Below are 11,314 nucleotides of genomic sequence, written 5' to 3' on the forward strand. Positions count from 1 at the left end.
TTCTTTGAGCCCCTGGGTGTTGCCTAGAGGCGGCCTCTAAACCCTCCCGGCAGCAAACACAACTCACAAAGCTGAAACTTCATACAAGTTACCTTCTGAAACCTTCATATAAGCCACTTAACAGACGCCTCTCTACCTCTTAGAGACATTCCACAATGCAACAAGCAGCTTGAGTTCTTTTCACTCAGAGATTCACTCCTCATTTCATAATATTCTGAGCCCCAGGAGTCATCACAGCATCAAATCAAAACTCCCCAGGTCTTTGAGCCTTGCTCTTGAAGGAAGATCATGAGTCCCACCAGGCAGTTCTTCCTTCTACTACATAATCAAACTCCTTTTCTGTAAAATGTACTGAGTTTGGAACCTACATGCGACTTGTGCCCTTTGATTGGTTGCCCAGATTAGTTTGTGCTGGGTTCTATCTTATCACCGGGAATGGTGGTTTAATAAACCCTGGAGCTATACCGTCCAATATGGGCACATGGAACTATGTAAATTAAAATTAAAGTTTCGGTTTCAGCTTAATTAAAATGAAAGCTTCCAGCTCTCAGTTGCACTAACCACCTTTTAAATGTTCAATGGTCTGTTGTACGTACCATGATGCACAGAGGCACTGCTACAGGGTTGTTTGCATGTTTGATTTGAATTTCCCCTTTAAAAAATAAAAACAGAATTCAACATATAGAAATTTTCAACATATTAACTTGTGTCCTGTTTCATGCTACAAGTGAATACTATAAATTGAACTTAAAGTAACATACGCCACTAAAATACTGCTTCTTAATCAGTTTCACAGTTTGGGCTTTGTGTAAAATTCATTTGCTAAGAATGTTTGAAAATAATCTGTGACTTCATCATGGGCTCATAATTTTATAAGCCACTGTGGACAAAGACTGTCCTTTTTTGTTTGTTTGATTTCTAGAGACAGGGTCTCACTCTGTCACCAAGGCTGTGGTGCGGTGGTGCCATCACGGCTCACAGCAGCCTTGAATTCCCGGGCTCAAGCGATCCTCCTCCCAGCTCAGCCTGCCAAGTACCTAGGACTACAGGTGTGTGCCACTGTGTCTGGCTTTTTTTTTTTTTTTTTTTTTTTTTTTTTTTTTTTGTAGAGGCAGGGTCTCACTATGTTGCCTAGGCTGGTCTCAAACTCCCGGCCTCAAGTGATCCTCCACTTCAGTCTACCAAAGTGCTGGGATTACAGGCATAAGCCACAGCACCTGACCTTTTTTTTTTTTTTTTTTTGAGACGGAGTCTCGCTCTGCCGCCCAGGCTGGAGTGCAGTGGCCAGATCTCAGCTCACTGCAAGCTCCGCCTCCCGGGTTCACGCCATTCTCCTGCCTCAGCCTCCCGAGTAGCTGGGACTACAGGCGCCCGCCACCTCGCCTGGCTAGTTTTTTTTGTGTGTATTTTTTTTTTAGTAGAGACGGGGTTTCACCGTATTAGCCAGGATGGTCTCGATCTCCTGACCTCGTGATCCGCCCGCCTCGGCCTCCCAAAGTGCTGGGATTACAGGCTTGAGCTTTTTTTTCTTTTTTTTAATGTACCTTGCACACTGCCCAATACAGTCACCATTTAGTAAATACATAGACTAACTGGTCATCTTGAAAGCACTCTTAATTTTATATGCCTACTTCTCATAGACAAGTCTATAAGAGGTTTCCACTAAATGTTCATTTCAGATTCTGAATTTCAACTACCTAACACCAGTCCTATGATTATACAGTATGCAGGCATTTTTTTCTCTACAATATCTACCAAATGATTTTATAGTCCAAAGACACATTTATACTGTGACAGAAAATCCACCAACAATGCTTCATTGTGGAACTATCTTGGAACAAGATTAGCAAAAGTTGATAATTATCAAAATTCAGTAATAGATGCCTGAGATCCATTATATTATTCTTTACTTTTGTGTATTTTTTTTTTTAAATGTTCCAGAGTAAAAGTTTTTTTTTTTTTTTTTTTTTGAGACGGAGTCTTGCTCTGTCGCCCAGGCTGGAGTGCAGTGGCGCCATCTCGGCTGACTGCAAGCTCCGCTTCCCGGGTTCAGGCCATTCTCCTGCCTCAGCCTCCCCAGTAGCTGGGACTACAGGCGCTCGCCAACACGCCCAGCTAATGTTTTTTTTTTTGTATTTTTAGTAGAGACAGGGTTTCACCATGTTAGCCAGGATGGTCTCGATCTCCTGACCTCGTGATCCACCGGTCTCGGCCTCCCAGAGTGCTGGGATTACAGGCGTGAGCCACTGCGCCTGGCCAAGATTTTTTGAAAAACTTAGTCAATTATATACAAATCTGATGAGGCCTCACACATACTTTACAAGATAATTATAACTTTAACATGGCTGGGTTCATAGCACTTTACTGACTATCCCAAGCCAGTGACCTGTTATATGAAGTCCTCTCCTTGTATAGTCCTGAAGTGTGGTTGTTCCTTTGAATGGGGAATCATCATCAAATCTCATTGGAGATGGGGTTCAGGCAGGTTTTGCACACAGCAACTCCGAGTTGTCATGTTTGACCACCTGGCTATAAGGCCAGTAGTATCTGTCTCCTCTCATCAGGAAAAAAGGCTAAAGATCTCCTGCCCATATCCAAACACTAAAGCAGACAACTGCAGCAGAGGAACAGCTGCTTCCGGTCCATCTTGCTCCACACTGACCACTGCACCCACTGCAGAGATGCCTACAGGTAGGGCCAAGTCTTCCAGGTACGGGTACCGAATGCTTAGCACACCACAGAAAGCCCAACACAAGCTACCTTAGAATGCCTCCATGGCTACACCTACTCAGCTGTCTTAGTTTTACCTTCTGCCCTTTGGTTACACTACACATGGAATCATGGAAAATGCTGACTAAGAAGAGAAGCTCATCCACTCCAAGTCAAGTTCCCCACGGCCCTGAGAGTCAGCAAACCCTACCGGCAGTCCTTTCTGTACATGCCAGGCATGGCTTTCAAGGCTCATTCAACCCTCATAGCTTCTCGGAGGTGGGAAAGTGAGGCAAAAGAGGTTAAGAAACTTCCCGAGGCCCCTTGAGCAGCGTCTGGATCCCGAGCTCCTGCTCTCCCTGCTACACTATGCTGCCCTGTGACATGTCCTCTGCAGCCTGGCAACTTCTGAGCCTGCCCTTCCCGTATTCCCTTCTCTGCCCCTCTTGACAGCTGCCAGACATCCACGTTGCTCCCTCTCTTGAAATGCTCTGCCCAAAACCCCCAGTTGCTGGTTTCTTCTTTTTCTTTCTTTCTTGGTGACCTGTTCTTTTCCTTCAGAGGAAGGAGATTTTACACATATTACAATCCAATATATATGATGCATATGTCTACTGACTTGTTTGTTGTCTAGACTAGATAATGTGCTTTGTGCAGGAGGGAACCACATCTGTTTTGCTCCCCAACAGATTTCCAATGCCATGCACAATGATTGGCCCTGGTAGATGCTCAAATATTTGATGAATGATGATCATTGTTCAGTCAATTCTTTCAGTAAAAAGATTTTTGAATTCTCTATTTCGAGCCTAAAATAATAAATATAACCATCTATAAGGATACAGCCTGAAAGACAGCATTAGGTCCAAGAAAGGACTGAAAATTGAATAAGAAAACAAGCCAGCTTATGTCAGCTTTGAACAGCAAGAGAAATGAAATTTATAAAATGCATATTGGGATTCTGAAAGGTTATCTGCAGGAGCAATCCAACGGGTGGGTTTTAATCTCAAATCCTAAATAAGCTTATGACTGAAGCCAGCTCCTCTTGCCCAGTGCCGCTTTCAACTGTTAGAATAAGCTGGGGAGGCACTTAACGCGTTTGTCGCAATAATCTTCTTAGGGAAAAGCCCTTAGAACCGATATTCCAGGCAAATCCAGCAGACAAAGGTTACCTGGTTGTTTCAAAACCCACCCACATTTCCCATTCTCCCAGCTTCCACACAAAAAGGTTAGATTCTTTTCTCAATAGTCCCATTCATGCTCACAGTGACCTGGCATATGGTTTTTGTTTACCAAAGAAAAGCCTTTCCTTTCAAGGACTTAAGTCTTCTGCAACTCCCATAAGAGTTAATTCTTTAAATTTAACAAAGTTCTCCCAATACAAGTATTCCCCCACTTATCTGCAGTTTCAGTCACCCATAGCCAACCAAGTTCTGAAAATATCAAATGGAAAATTGCAGAAATCAACAATTCACAAGTTTTAAACTGCATGCCATTCTGGGTGCAGGAACAGCTGTGATGAAATTTCTCACTGTCCAATCCCATCCTGCCCAGGATGCGAATCTTCCCTTTGTCCAGCAGATCCACGCTGTAGGTGCTACCTACTCGTTAGTCACCTTTAGCTGTCTCAGTTATCAGATCAACTGTCAGGATATTACAGCTCTTGTGTTCAAGTTACCCTTATTTTACTTAAGAGCCCCAAAGCACAAGATTAATGATGCTGGCAGTTTGGGTATGCCAAAGTGAAGCTGTAAAGTGCTTCCTTTAAGTGAAAAGGTCAAACTTCAAAACTCAGGAAAGGAAAAAAATCTTGTACTGAGGTTGCTAAGATCTATGTTAAGGACGAATCTTCTATCTCCAAAATTGTGAACAATATGTGGTTGTTATAACTGTTCTTTCCTTTTTTTTTTTTTTTTTTTTTTGAGATGGAGTCTCGCTCTGTCGCCCAGCCTGGAGTGCAATGGCACAATCTTGGCTCACTGCAACCTCCGCCTCCCGGGTTCAAGCGATTCTCCTGCCTCAGCCTCCTGAGTAGCTGGAACTACAGGTGCACGCCATGACACCTGGCTAATTTTTGTATGTTGGTAGAGATGGGGTTTCACCATGTTGCCCAGGCTGGTCTGGAACTCCCGAGCTCAGGCAATCCACCCACCTCGGCCTCCCAAAGTGCTGGGATTACAGGTGTGAGCCACCACACCCGGCCCAACTGTTCTATTAGTTATTATTGTTAAACTCTTACTGGGTCTAATTTACAGATTAAACTTTATTATAGGTATATATACATAGGAAAAAAATATGGCGTATATAGGGTTCAGTACTATCAATGGTTTCAGGCATCCACTGGAGAGCAACATAAGTCAGCGTTCTAGGCCCAGCTACCAGTCCTTGACTTTGCTGTGTAATCTTGGCAAGTTATTTAACCTTTCTGAGACTCAGTTTTCTCATCTTAAAATAAGATTCATAATAGTATGTACTATTCATAGAGTGGTGTAAGGTTTCAAGGTACGAACAGTGCCTAGCACACGATTCCCCGTAAATGATAGTTACTCATATTGTTATCACCTGCCTATTGTTTTAGTTTTTCAAAGCATTATCACAAACACCTGAGACTTCAAAAGTCCTGAATACAATCATCTTCTTTCAATCATTTAATTTCTCAGAGTCTTAGATTCATAAACTCATATAATCTATCAGACTGCTGGTGCTGGGGGATGGCACTAAGAAATCAACTCTTCTTTTTTGAAGAGAGACTTTTTTTTTTTTTTCTTTTGAGACAGAGTCTCACTCTGTCACCCAGGCTGGAGTGCAGTGGCGCAATCTCGGCTCACTGCAACCTCCACCTCCTGGGTTCAAGCGATTTTCCTGCTTCAGCTTCCCAAGTAGCTGAGACTACAGGCATATGCCACCACACCCAGCTAATTTTTGTATTTTTTTTTTTTTTTGAGACGGAGTCTCGCTCTGTTGCCCGGGCTGGAGTGCAGTGGCCGGATCTCAGTTCACTGCAAGCTCCGCCTCCCGGGTTTACGCCATTCTCCTGCCTCAGCCTCCCGAGTAGCTGGGACTACAGGCGCCCGCCACCTCGCCCAGCTAGTTTTTCGTATTTTTTAGTAGAGACGGGGTTTCACAGTGTTAGCCAGGATGGTCTCGATCTCCTGACCTCGTGATCCGCCCGTCTCGGCCTCCCAAAGTGCTGGGATTACAGGCTTGAGCCACCGCGCCCGGCCTAATTTTTGTATTTTTAACAGAGACAAGTTTTCACCATGTTGGCCAGCCTGGTCTTGAACTCCTGACCTCAGGTGATCCGCCCGCCTCGGCCTCCCAAAGTGCTGGGATTACAAGCGTGAGCCACTGCGTCCTGTCCTGAAAGAGAGACTTTTAAAAGTCCAAATTAGTGAAGTGATGTGCAGTTGGTATCCTGCCTCACTGCCCAGTGCAATTTTGGGTGATTCACGCAACCACTGGGAAATATGTCTCTGATGGCGAAGTGGGGATGACAGGTGAAACTGTCAGGACTGTAGCCTCCTGACTCCAAGTCTAGTGTTCTCTCCACTCCACCAATGCCAGTCAAGGGCTTCTGAACTTTCGTGACCTCCTAGCATCCCTCTCATTAATGGTGCTTCATGGACATTTCACACAGTGTAATTAAGCATTATAAGGAGTTTGGAAAGGAGCAACACAAAATCTTGTACAACCTATGAGTTGCTTTAAAACTCACATGTAAGAATATTCACAACAGCATGGACTTCCAGTCTTCTTATAACAATATTTACTTTAAACTTGGGATCTAAAGTTGACAAAGACCTTAAGGAATAGGAAGACAAAGGGAGCTGTCTGTCTATGGCTTGTTAGCTCCTGAAGTTAATGCTTCTCACAGGGGCAAGAGTCAGCCAAAGGATAGTGCTCTAGGCAAACTGGAAAATGTTCCTAAATGTTCCTCCATCCACAAATCACGGATTAATGCCTGGGCATTGAGTGGCAAATCTTACGAGATGCTTCTCTGCTTTTCCCAGTTAACCTTCATCCTGTCAGTGGACAGCATGACCTGTTATTGGGTGCTCACTAGAACCAGGGACATGAGTGATCTCATTTAATTCTTACAACTACCTATACATAATATACTCCCCTAGTTCATCTGAGAACATTGACTATTAGACACACTTATTTTATGTGCCAAAAAAGGAAGCCACTGCCGACTACAAGTCTAAGACCCCCAAATGTTACAAGATGCTTTTTTCCCCCCAGGAATGTTAAGATTACATAAATTACACTGTCTTAGCATTGTTGAAATGGGAATATTTTCCCACTTTACAGACAAAGAAACTGAGGTACACAGAAAGAGAAAGTAATTTACCCTTAAGGTCACAGAGCTGGTAAGCAGAGCACAAGATACAGACCCAGTCAGTCCAGTCACCTTTCCATGGCAGTAAAAGATTTCCCAACAGCCTCGTGAATTACTCAAAACTGCAGTGGGCAGAGAGACAGACACTGGCATCTAACTCTGGTTCCAGCAGGAGCACAGGAGCTCATTAGTGCAGCAATTCTCGGACTATCTCTGAACCTGACCACTCTGAACATGTCCACTCAAGAGGGCACTGCAAGAGACACCTCTAATAAACTGTAATTTCTCTCCAGGGAAAAACAACGTGGTACAATGGAAAAAGCATGTTTTGTTTGCTTGGACACAGGGTCTTACTCTGTCATCTAGGATGGTCTCAAACTCCTGGCCTCAAGTAATCCTCTTGCCTTGGCCTCCCAAAGTACTGGGATTACAAGATGTGAGCCACTGTGCCTGGCCCAAAAAAGCACATTTTTTGATTCAATGTCCTAGACTGACATTCTTGCTCCACCATCTAACCAGCTTGTCACCTTAGGCAAGTTACTGATTTGCTCTGAGCCTCGGTTTCCTCTTCTGTAAAATGAGGCTATCACACACCTCCCTTAGAGGGCTGCTCTAGGACTGGAGAGGATATATACACAAGGGGCAGAAAACAGTACCTGGCTGAGGAGGAACTCAACAATGCTCTCTTTTCTATACTAGTCTTCTGCCTTGGGACAGAATCAAAGAATAATCATTCCCTGTGACCTCAGTGATTCCCAAGGAGACCTTCAGGAGATAAGGATCAGACAGAAGAAAGCAGACCCTGAGGGATATTCAGGCAAAGAAAATGAACTAGAAACACCTAGAGGACAAGAGACAGTGTATGTTTAATGAACTTCCTAACTCTGAATGAATGAATTGATAAATGGAAAAAAAGAAAGAACAGGAATTTTCCATCAAAAAATACCAGTCAACAGACGTGAGGATTAATATAATTTAATATTGAACCTGACACAGAAAACTGGTCTTTGAAGATTCAGTTTGATACTGAAAGTAATCTACAGTGAGGAGAATTTCCCCCATTGCTCTGTTCTCATACTAAGTAATAAACTGTGCAGTTCTCCCCTCTCTTTCCTCAAGGGATTCAGAAAACCTTCCAGAAAAGAGCAGCTTTTGACTTGAAGGAAAGGCAACTAATATGGCATACAGAAACAACCTCTTCCTCCTTTAAAAACAAACAAAAAAAAACCCTCCATCATATCTATAATGCTAGCAGTTTCTGGCATACAGCAAAATTATTAATAAATAATTTCTTTTCTGACTCCAGGCAACTGCTTTTTGTCCAAAACATGCTATATATTTATTCTATCTAAAAGTCTAATCTTTCCTGCTTCTTCTCCAGAAGCACTCTAACATAATCTCTACTAATGAACATTATGTTTGGTATATGCTGTGTCTAATCTTCTCACACGATGACAACTCGCTCTTCAAACCTCCAACACTCAGCCCAAACCAAACTCCTGAATTTTTCCTCCCTCCTCGTCTGTCCCAGCCCCTGGGTTGCTTGTCAGTGGACTCAATTACCACCATCTTCTGATGTGAATCAATTTGTTAATCTCCTTCCTCTCAGGCACAGTGCCTTTTACTGGAGATAAACATGCAAGCAAGTTCAGTTCACCCAGAGCCCTCCACATCCTCTCCCTCCAAGCCTTCACACTCCCAAAGAGGCCCAGAAAAAAAAGGAAGAAATGTTACGGCAAAATCCCACTCTATCCACATCACCTCAGGAGGCTGGTTTTCCATAACTTTAGACCAACTACCATGTTTGGGGAGACTCTGACTGAATACTGTTTATGCTCTGGGTAAGAGCTAACAGAAATGGCAGTTTCATTCTTCCAATATGAGACAAGCGTCTCTGTGTGACCCAGCTCTAAAACTCACTAACCTAGACTCCTCAAACTCCCCATACTCCAGAGTTCAAGGATAACCTGCCCTCCATTTTTCCTTATTGTTTTCCATATAAAAGTCACTCGTTGTTTCCTCTCCAGCTTATACCTGGCTCCTGAAATGACTCCTCTGAATCCTCAAAACATGTAAAAGATTCATTCCTTTTAATGCATGTGCAGAGTGGTGATGGTGTGAAGACGCTGGCACTTTAAACGTGAATACGGCACAAGCCCTGCCCTCAAAGAGCCCACAATTTTCCCTCAGCTCTAAAAAAGGCTGTGCTCCCTGGGCAGTGTCTGTAAAACACAGTGACAAAGTACTTCATAGCTCTGGAGACAGAGCGAGGGTGGAAACAGACTTTGCCCTTACATTTGATGCCCTGTAACCATAACAACCGATGGTTTAAGTAACTATCAACCCACTGAGGGGTTAAGTTTTCCAAAAATCGTTTTCAAAAGGGGAAGACTCCCCTGCACCAACTCCCATGGCAGCCGTGCGCTCTGGGCAGCGTGTGGTGCAATGTGGCTAGCCGTTCCCCGCCTTCCCCGGTCCCATCGTATGGTTTCCGTGCTCAGCAGCCAGCAGCTACGGCGTCCACGGCCACACCGCCTCCCCGCAGGGCACCTGGCGCTAGGCCTCAGCCCAATGTCACTTGTTAACCTTCCGATCCCCCGGATTTCGGCACGCCGACGCCTCCCTGCTAAAGCACACAAACCACCCCACCGCCACCCGTGTTCTCCAGGAGTTGGAGAAAAACAACCCGGGCGCAGACAACCGTTGACAGATTCGAGTAAAAGTAACTGCGGTTCTCGACTTCCAAGCATTTCGCGTCGCAGGTGAGGGGGGCGGCAGGAACCCGGGGCCCCATTCATAAAATTGCAAGCCGTTTTCCTCTAGTTTGCGCGTGACGGTGCCTCCCTGCCCGGCGCCGGGGACCGCAGGCTGAGGGGACGGGGCCGGCAGCTCCTCCGGCCGGAGTCGAGACCGAGCCATCCGGCGGGGCCCCGAAGGAAGGGATCGCCCAGGAGCGTCGCGGGTGGGCGTCCCTGTCAATACCCGGACCGTGACAGCGGGGTGGGGGGCCGAGCCCCGCCACGCCAAGGGCCGCCGGACCCGGCAGGTACTCTGAAGCCCGCGGGGTCGATCCGCGCCCAACCCGGGCCTTCTCCACGGGGCGCTCCCTCCACCGCCCCCGCCTGGCCCCGAGACTACTCACCCCAGATCCGCTGGCTGCCTCATTGTACTGCGCCGGCGCCTGTGCTCCCGGCCGCCGCGACTCCGGCTTCGGCTGGGGCACCGGCCGCGGTCCTGCCGCCCTGCAGCCCGCCCGCCCCCGGGCGCACGCCGCCCCGCCCCGCCGGCGGACCCGCCCCGCGCTCGCGGCCGCCGCCGCCAACCAGAGGGCGCGGGGGCGGAGCAAACGGCACGCCAGGCTCAACCAATCCAGTTCTACCGCGCTCTGAGGTGAGGCCGCGGAAATGGGCGAGCGATTCGTCAGGTCTGTTAAAGGGGCCACCGCCCTTGGAGCTAGGGAGAGGAGGTGGGGAGGGTTACCTGGAAGAGCCCCAGGTGAGAGGGACAAGAGCTTCACTCTCCCCACACGGGGCTGCACGCTCTCCCCAGCTCTTTACACTTCTTAATTTCCTCTTCGTGCAGTCCAGCAGCAACAAGTGCCCTTGAGACGAGGGCTGGCGGGGTGAGGTGGGGTGACTGAGGCTCGGAGAACCAGGGGCATCCCCCTGGGCAGATTCACTCGATTTGCGTTTTAGAGGGCCATCAGACACATCTATCCCCGTCCAACTGCAGAAGTTGATTTAAAAAGGCAAATTCCCAGTTTTCCCCAGTATGTACTTCCCCCACCTAACTACCGCACTACCACATCCTATCCTGAACTAACTGTTACTAGTTTTTTTGTTCGTTGTCTCACTATGTCGCCCAGGCTGGAGTGCAGTGCCGTCATCTGGGCTCACTGCAACCTCCGCCTCCCGTGTTAAAGCGATTCTCCTGCCTCAGCCTGCCGAGTAGCTGGGACTACAGGCGCACGCCACCACGCCTGTCTAATTTTTGTATTTTTAGTAGAGACGGGGTTTCACCATTTTGGCCAGGATGGTCTCGATCTCTTGACCTCGTGATACGCCGCCCCGGCCTCCCAAAGTACTGGGATTACAGGCGTGAGCCACCGCGCCCGGCCACGAGTTCTTAGAGCTTAGAACTTACCTGGTATTAACTACTCATTTTTACAGAGGCACTATCTGAGGCCCAGAGAGGTAAATTCTCACTTAGAATGAGCTTCCTGGGATGGCAATGCCCATTGTGCATTTATCTTCTGTGAACCTGGGTTGG

At 46.7% G+C, this 11,314-nt stretch overlaps 1 protein-coding gene across 3 annotated transcripts in view; it reads right to left on the reverse strand.

Moving 5' to 3' along the window:
- The window catches only part of TEX2 (testis expressed 2), a 116,393-nt gene extending 106,049 nt beyond the window's left edge, over positions 1 to 10,344 (reverse strand). For all 3 annotated transcript variants that reach the window (XR_004054957.1, XM_030923048.1, XM_030923047.1), the window contains exon 1: positions 10,188 to 10,344. The gene's annotated coding sequence lies outside the window, so the exon portion shown is untranslated. The remainder of the gene's footprint in view (positions 1 to 10,187) is intronic.
- Positions 10,345 to 11,314: the final 970 nt, after the last annotated feature.

Source organism: Rhinopithecus roxellana, chromosome 19 (assembly GCF_007565055.1).
Source record: "Rhinopithecus roxellana isolate Shanxi Qingling chromosome 19, ASM756505v1, whole genome shotgun sequence".
NCBI classification, from domain to species: Eukaryota; Metazoa; Chordata; class Mammalia; order Primates; family Cercopithecidae; genus Rhinopithecus; species Rhinopithecus roxellana.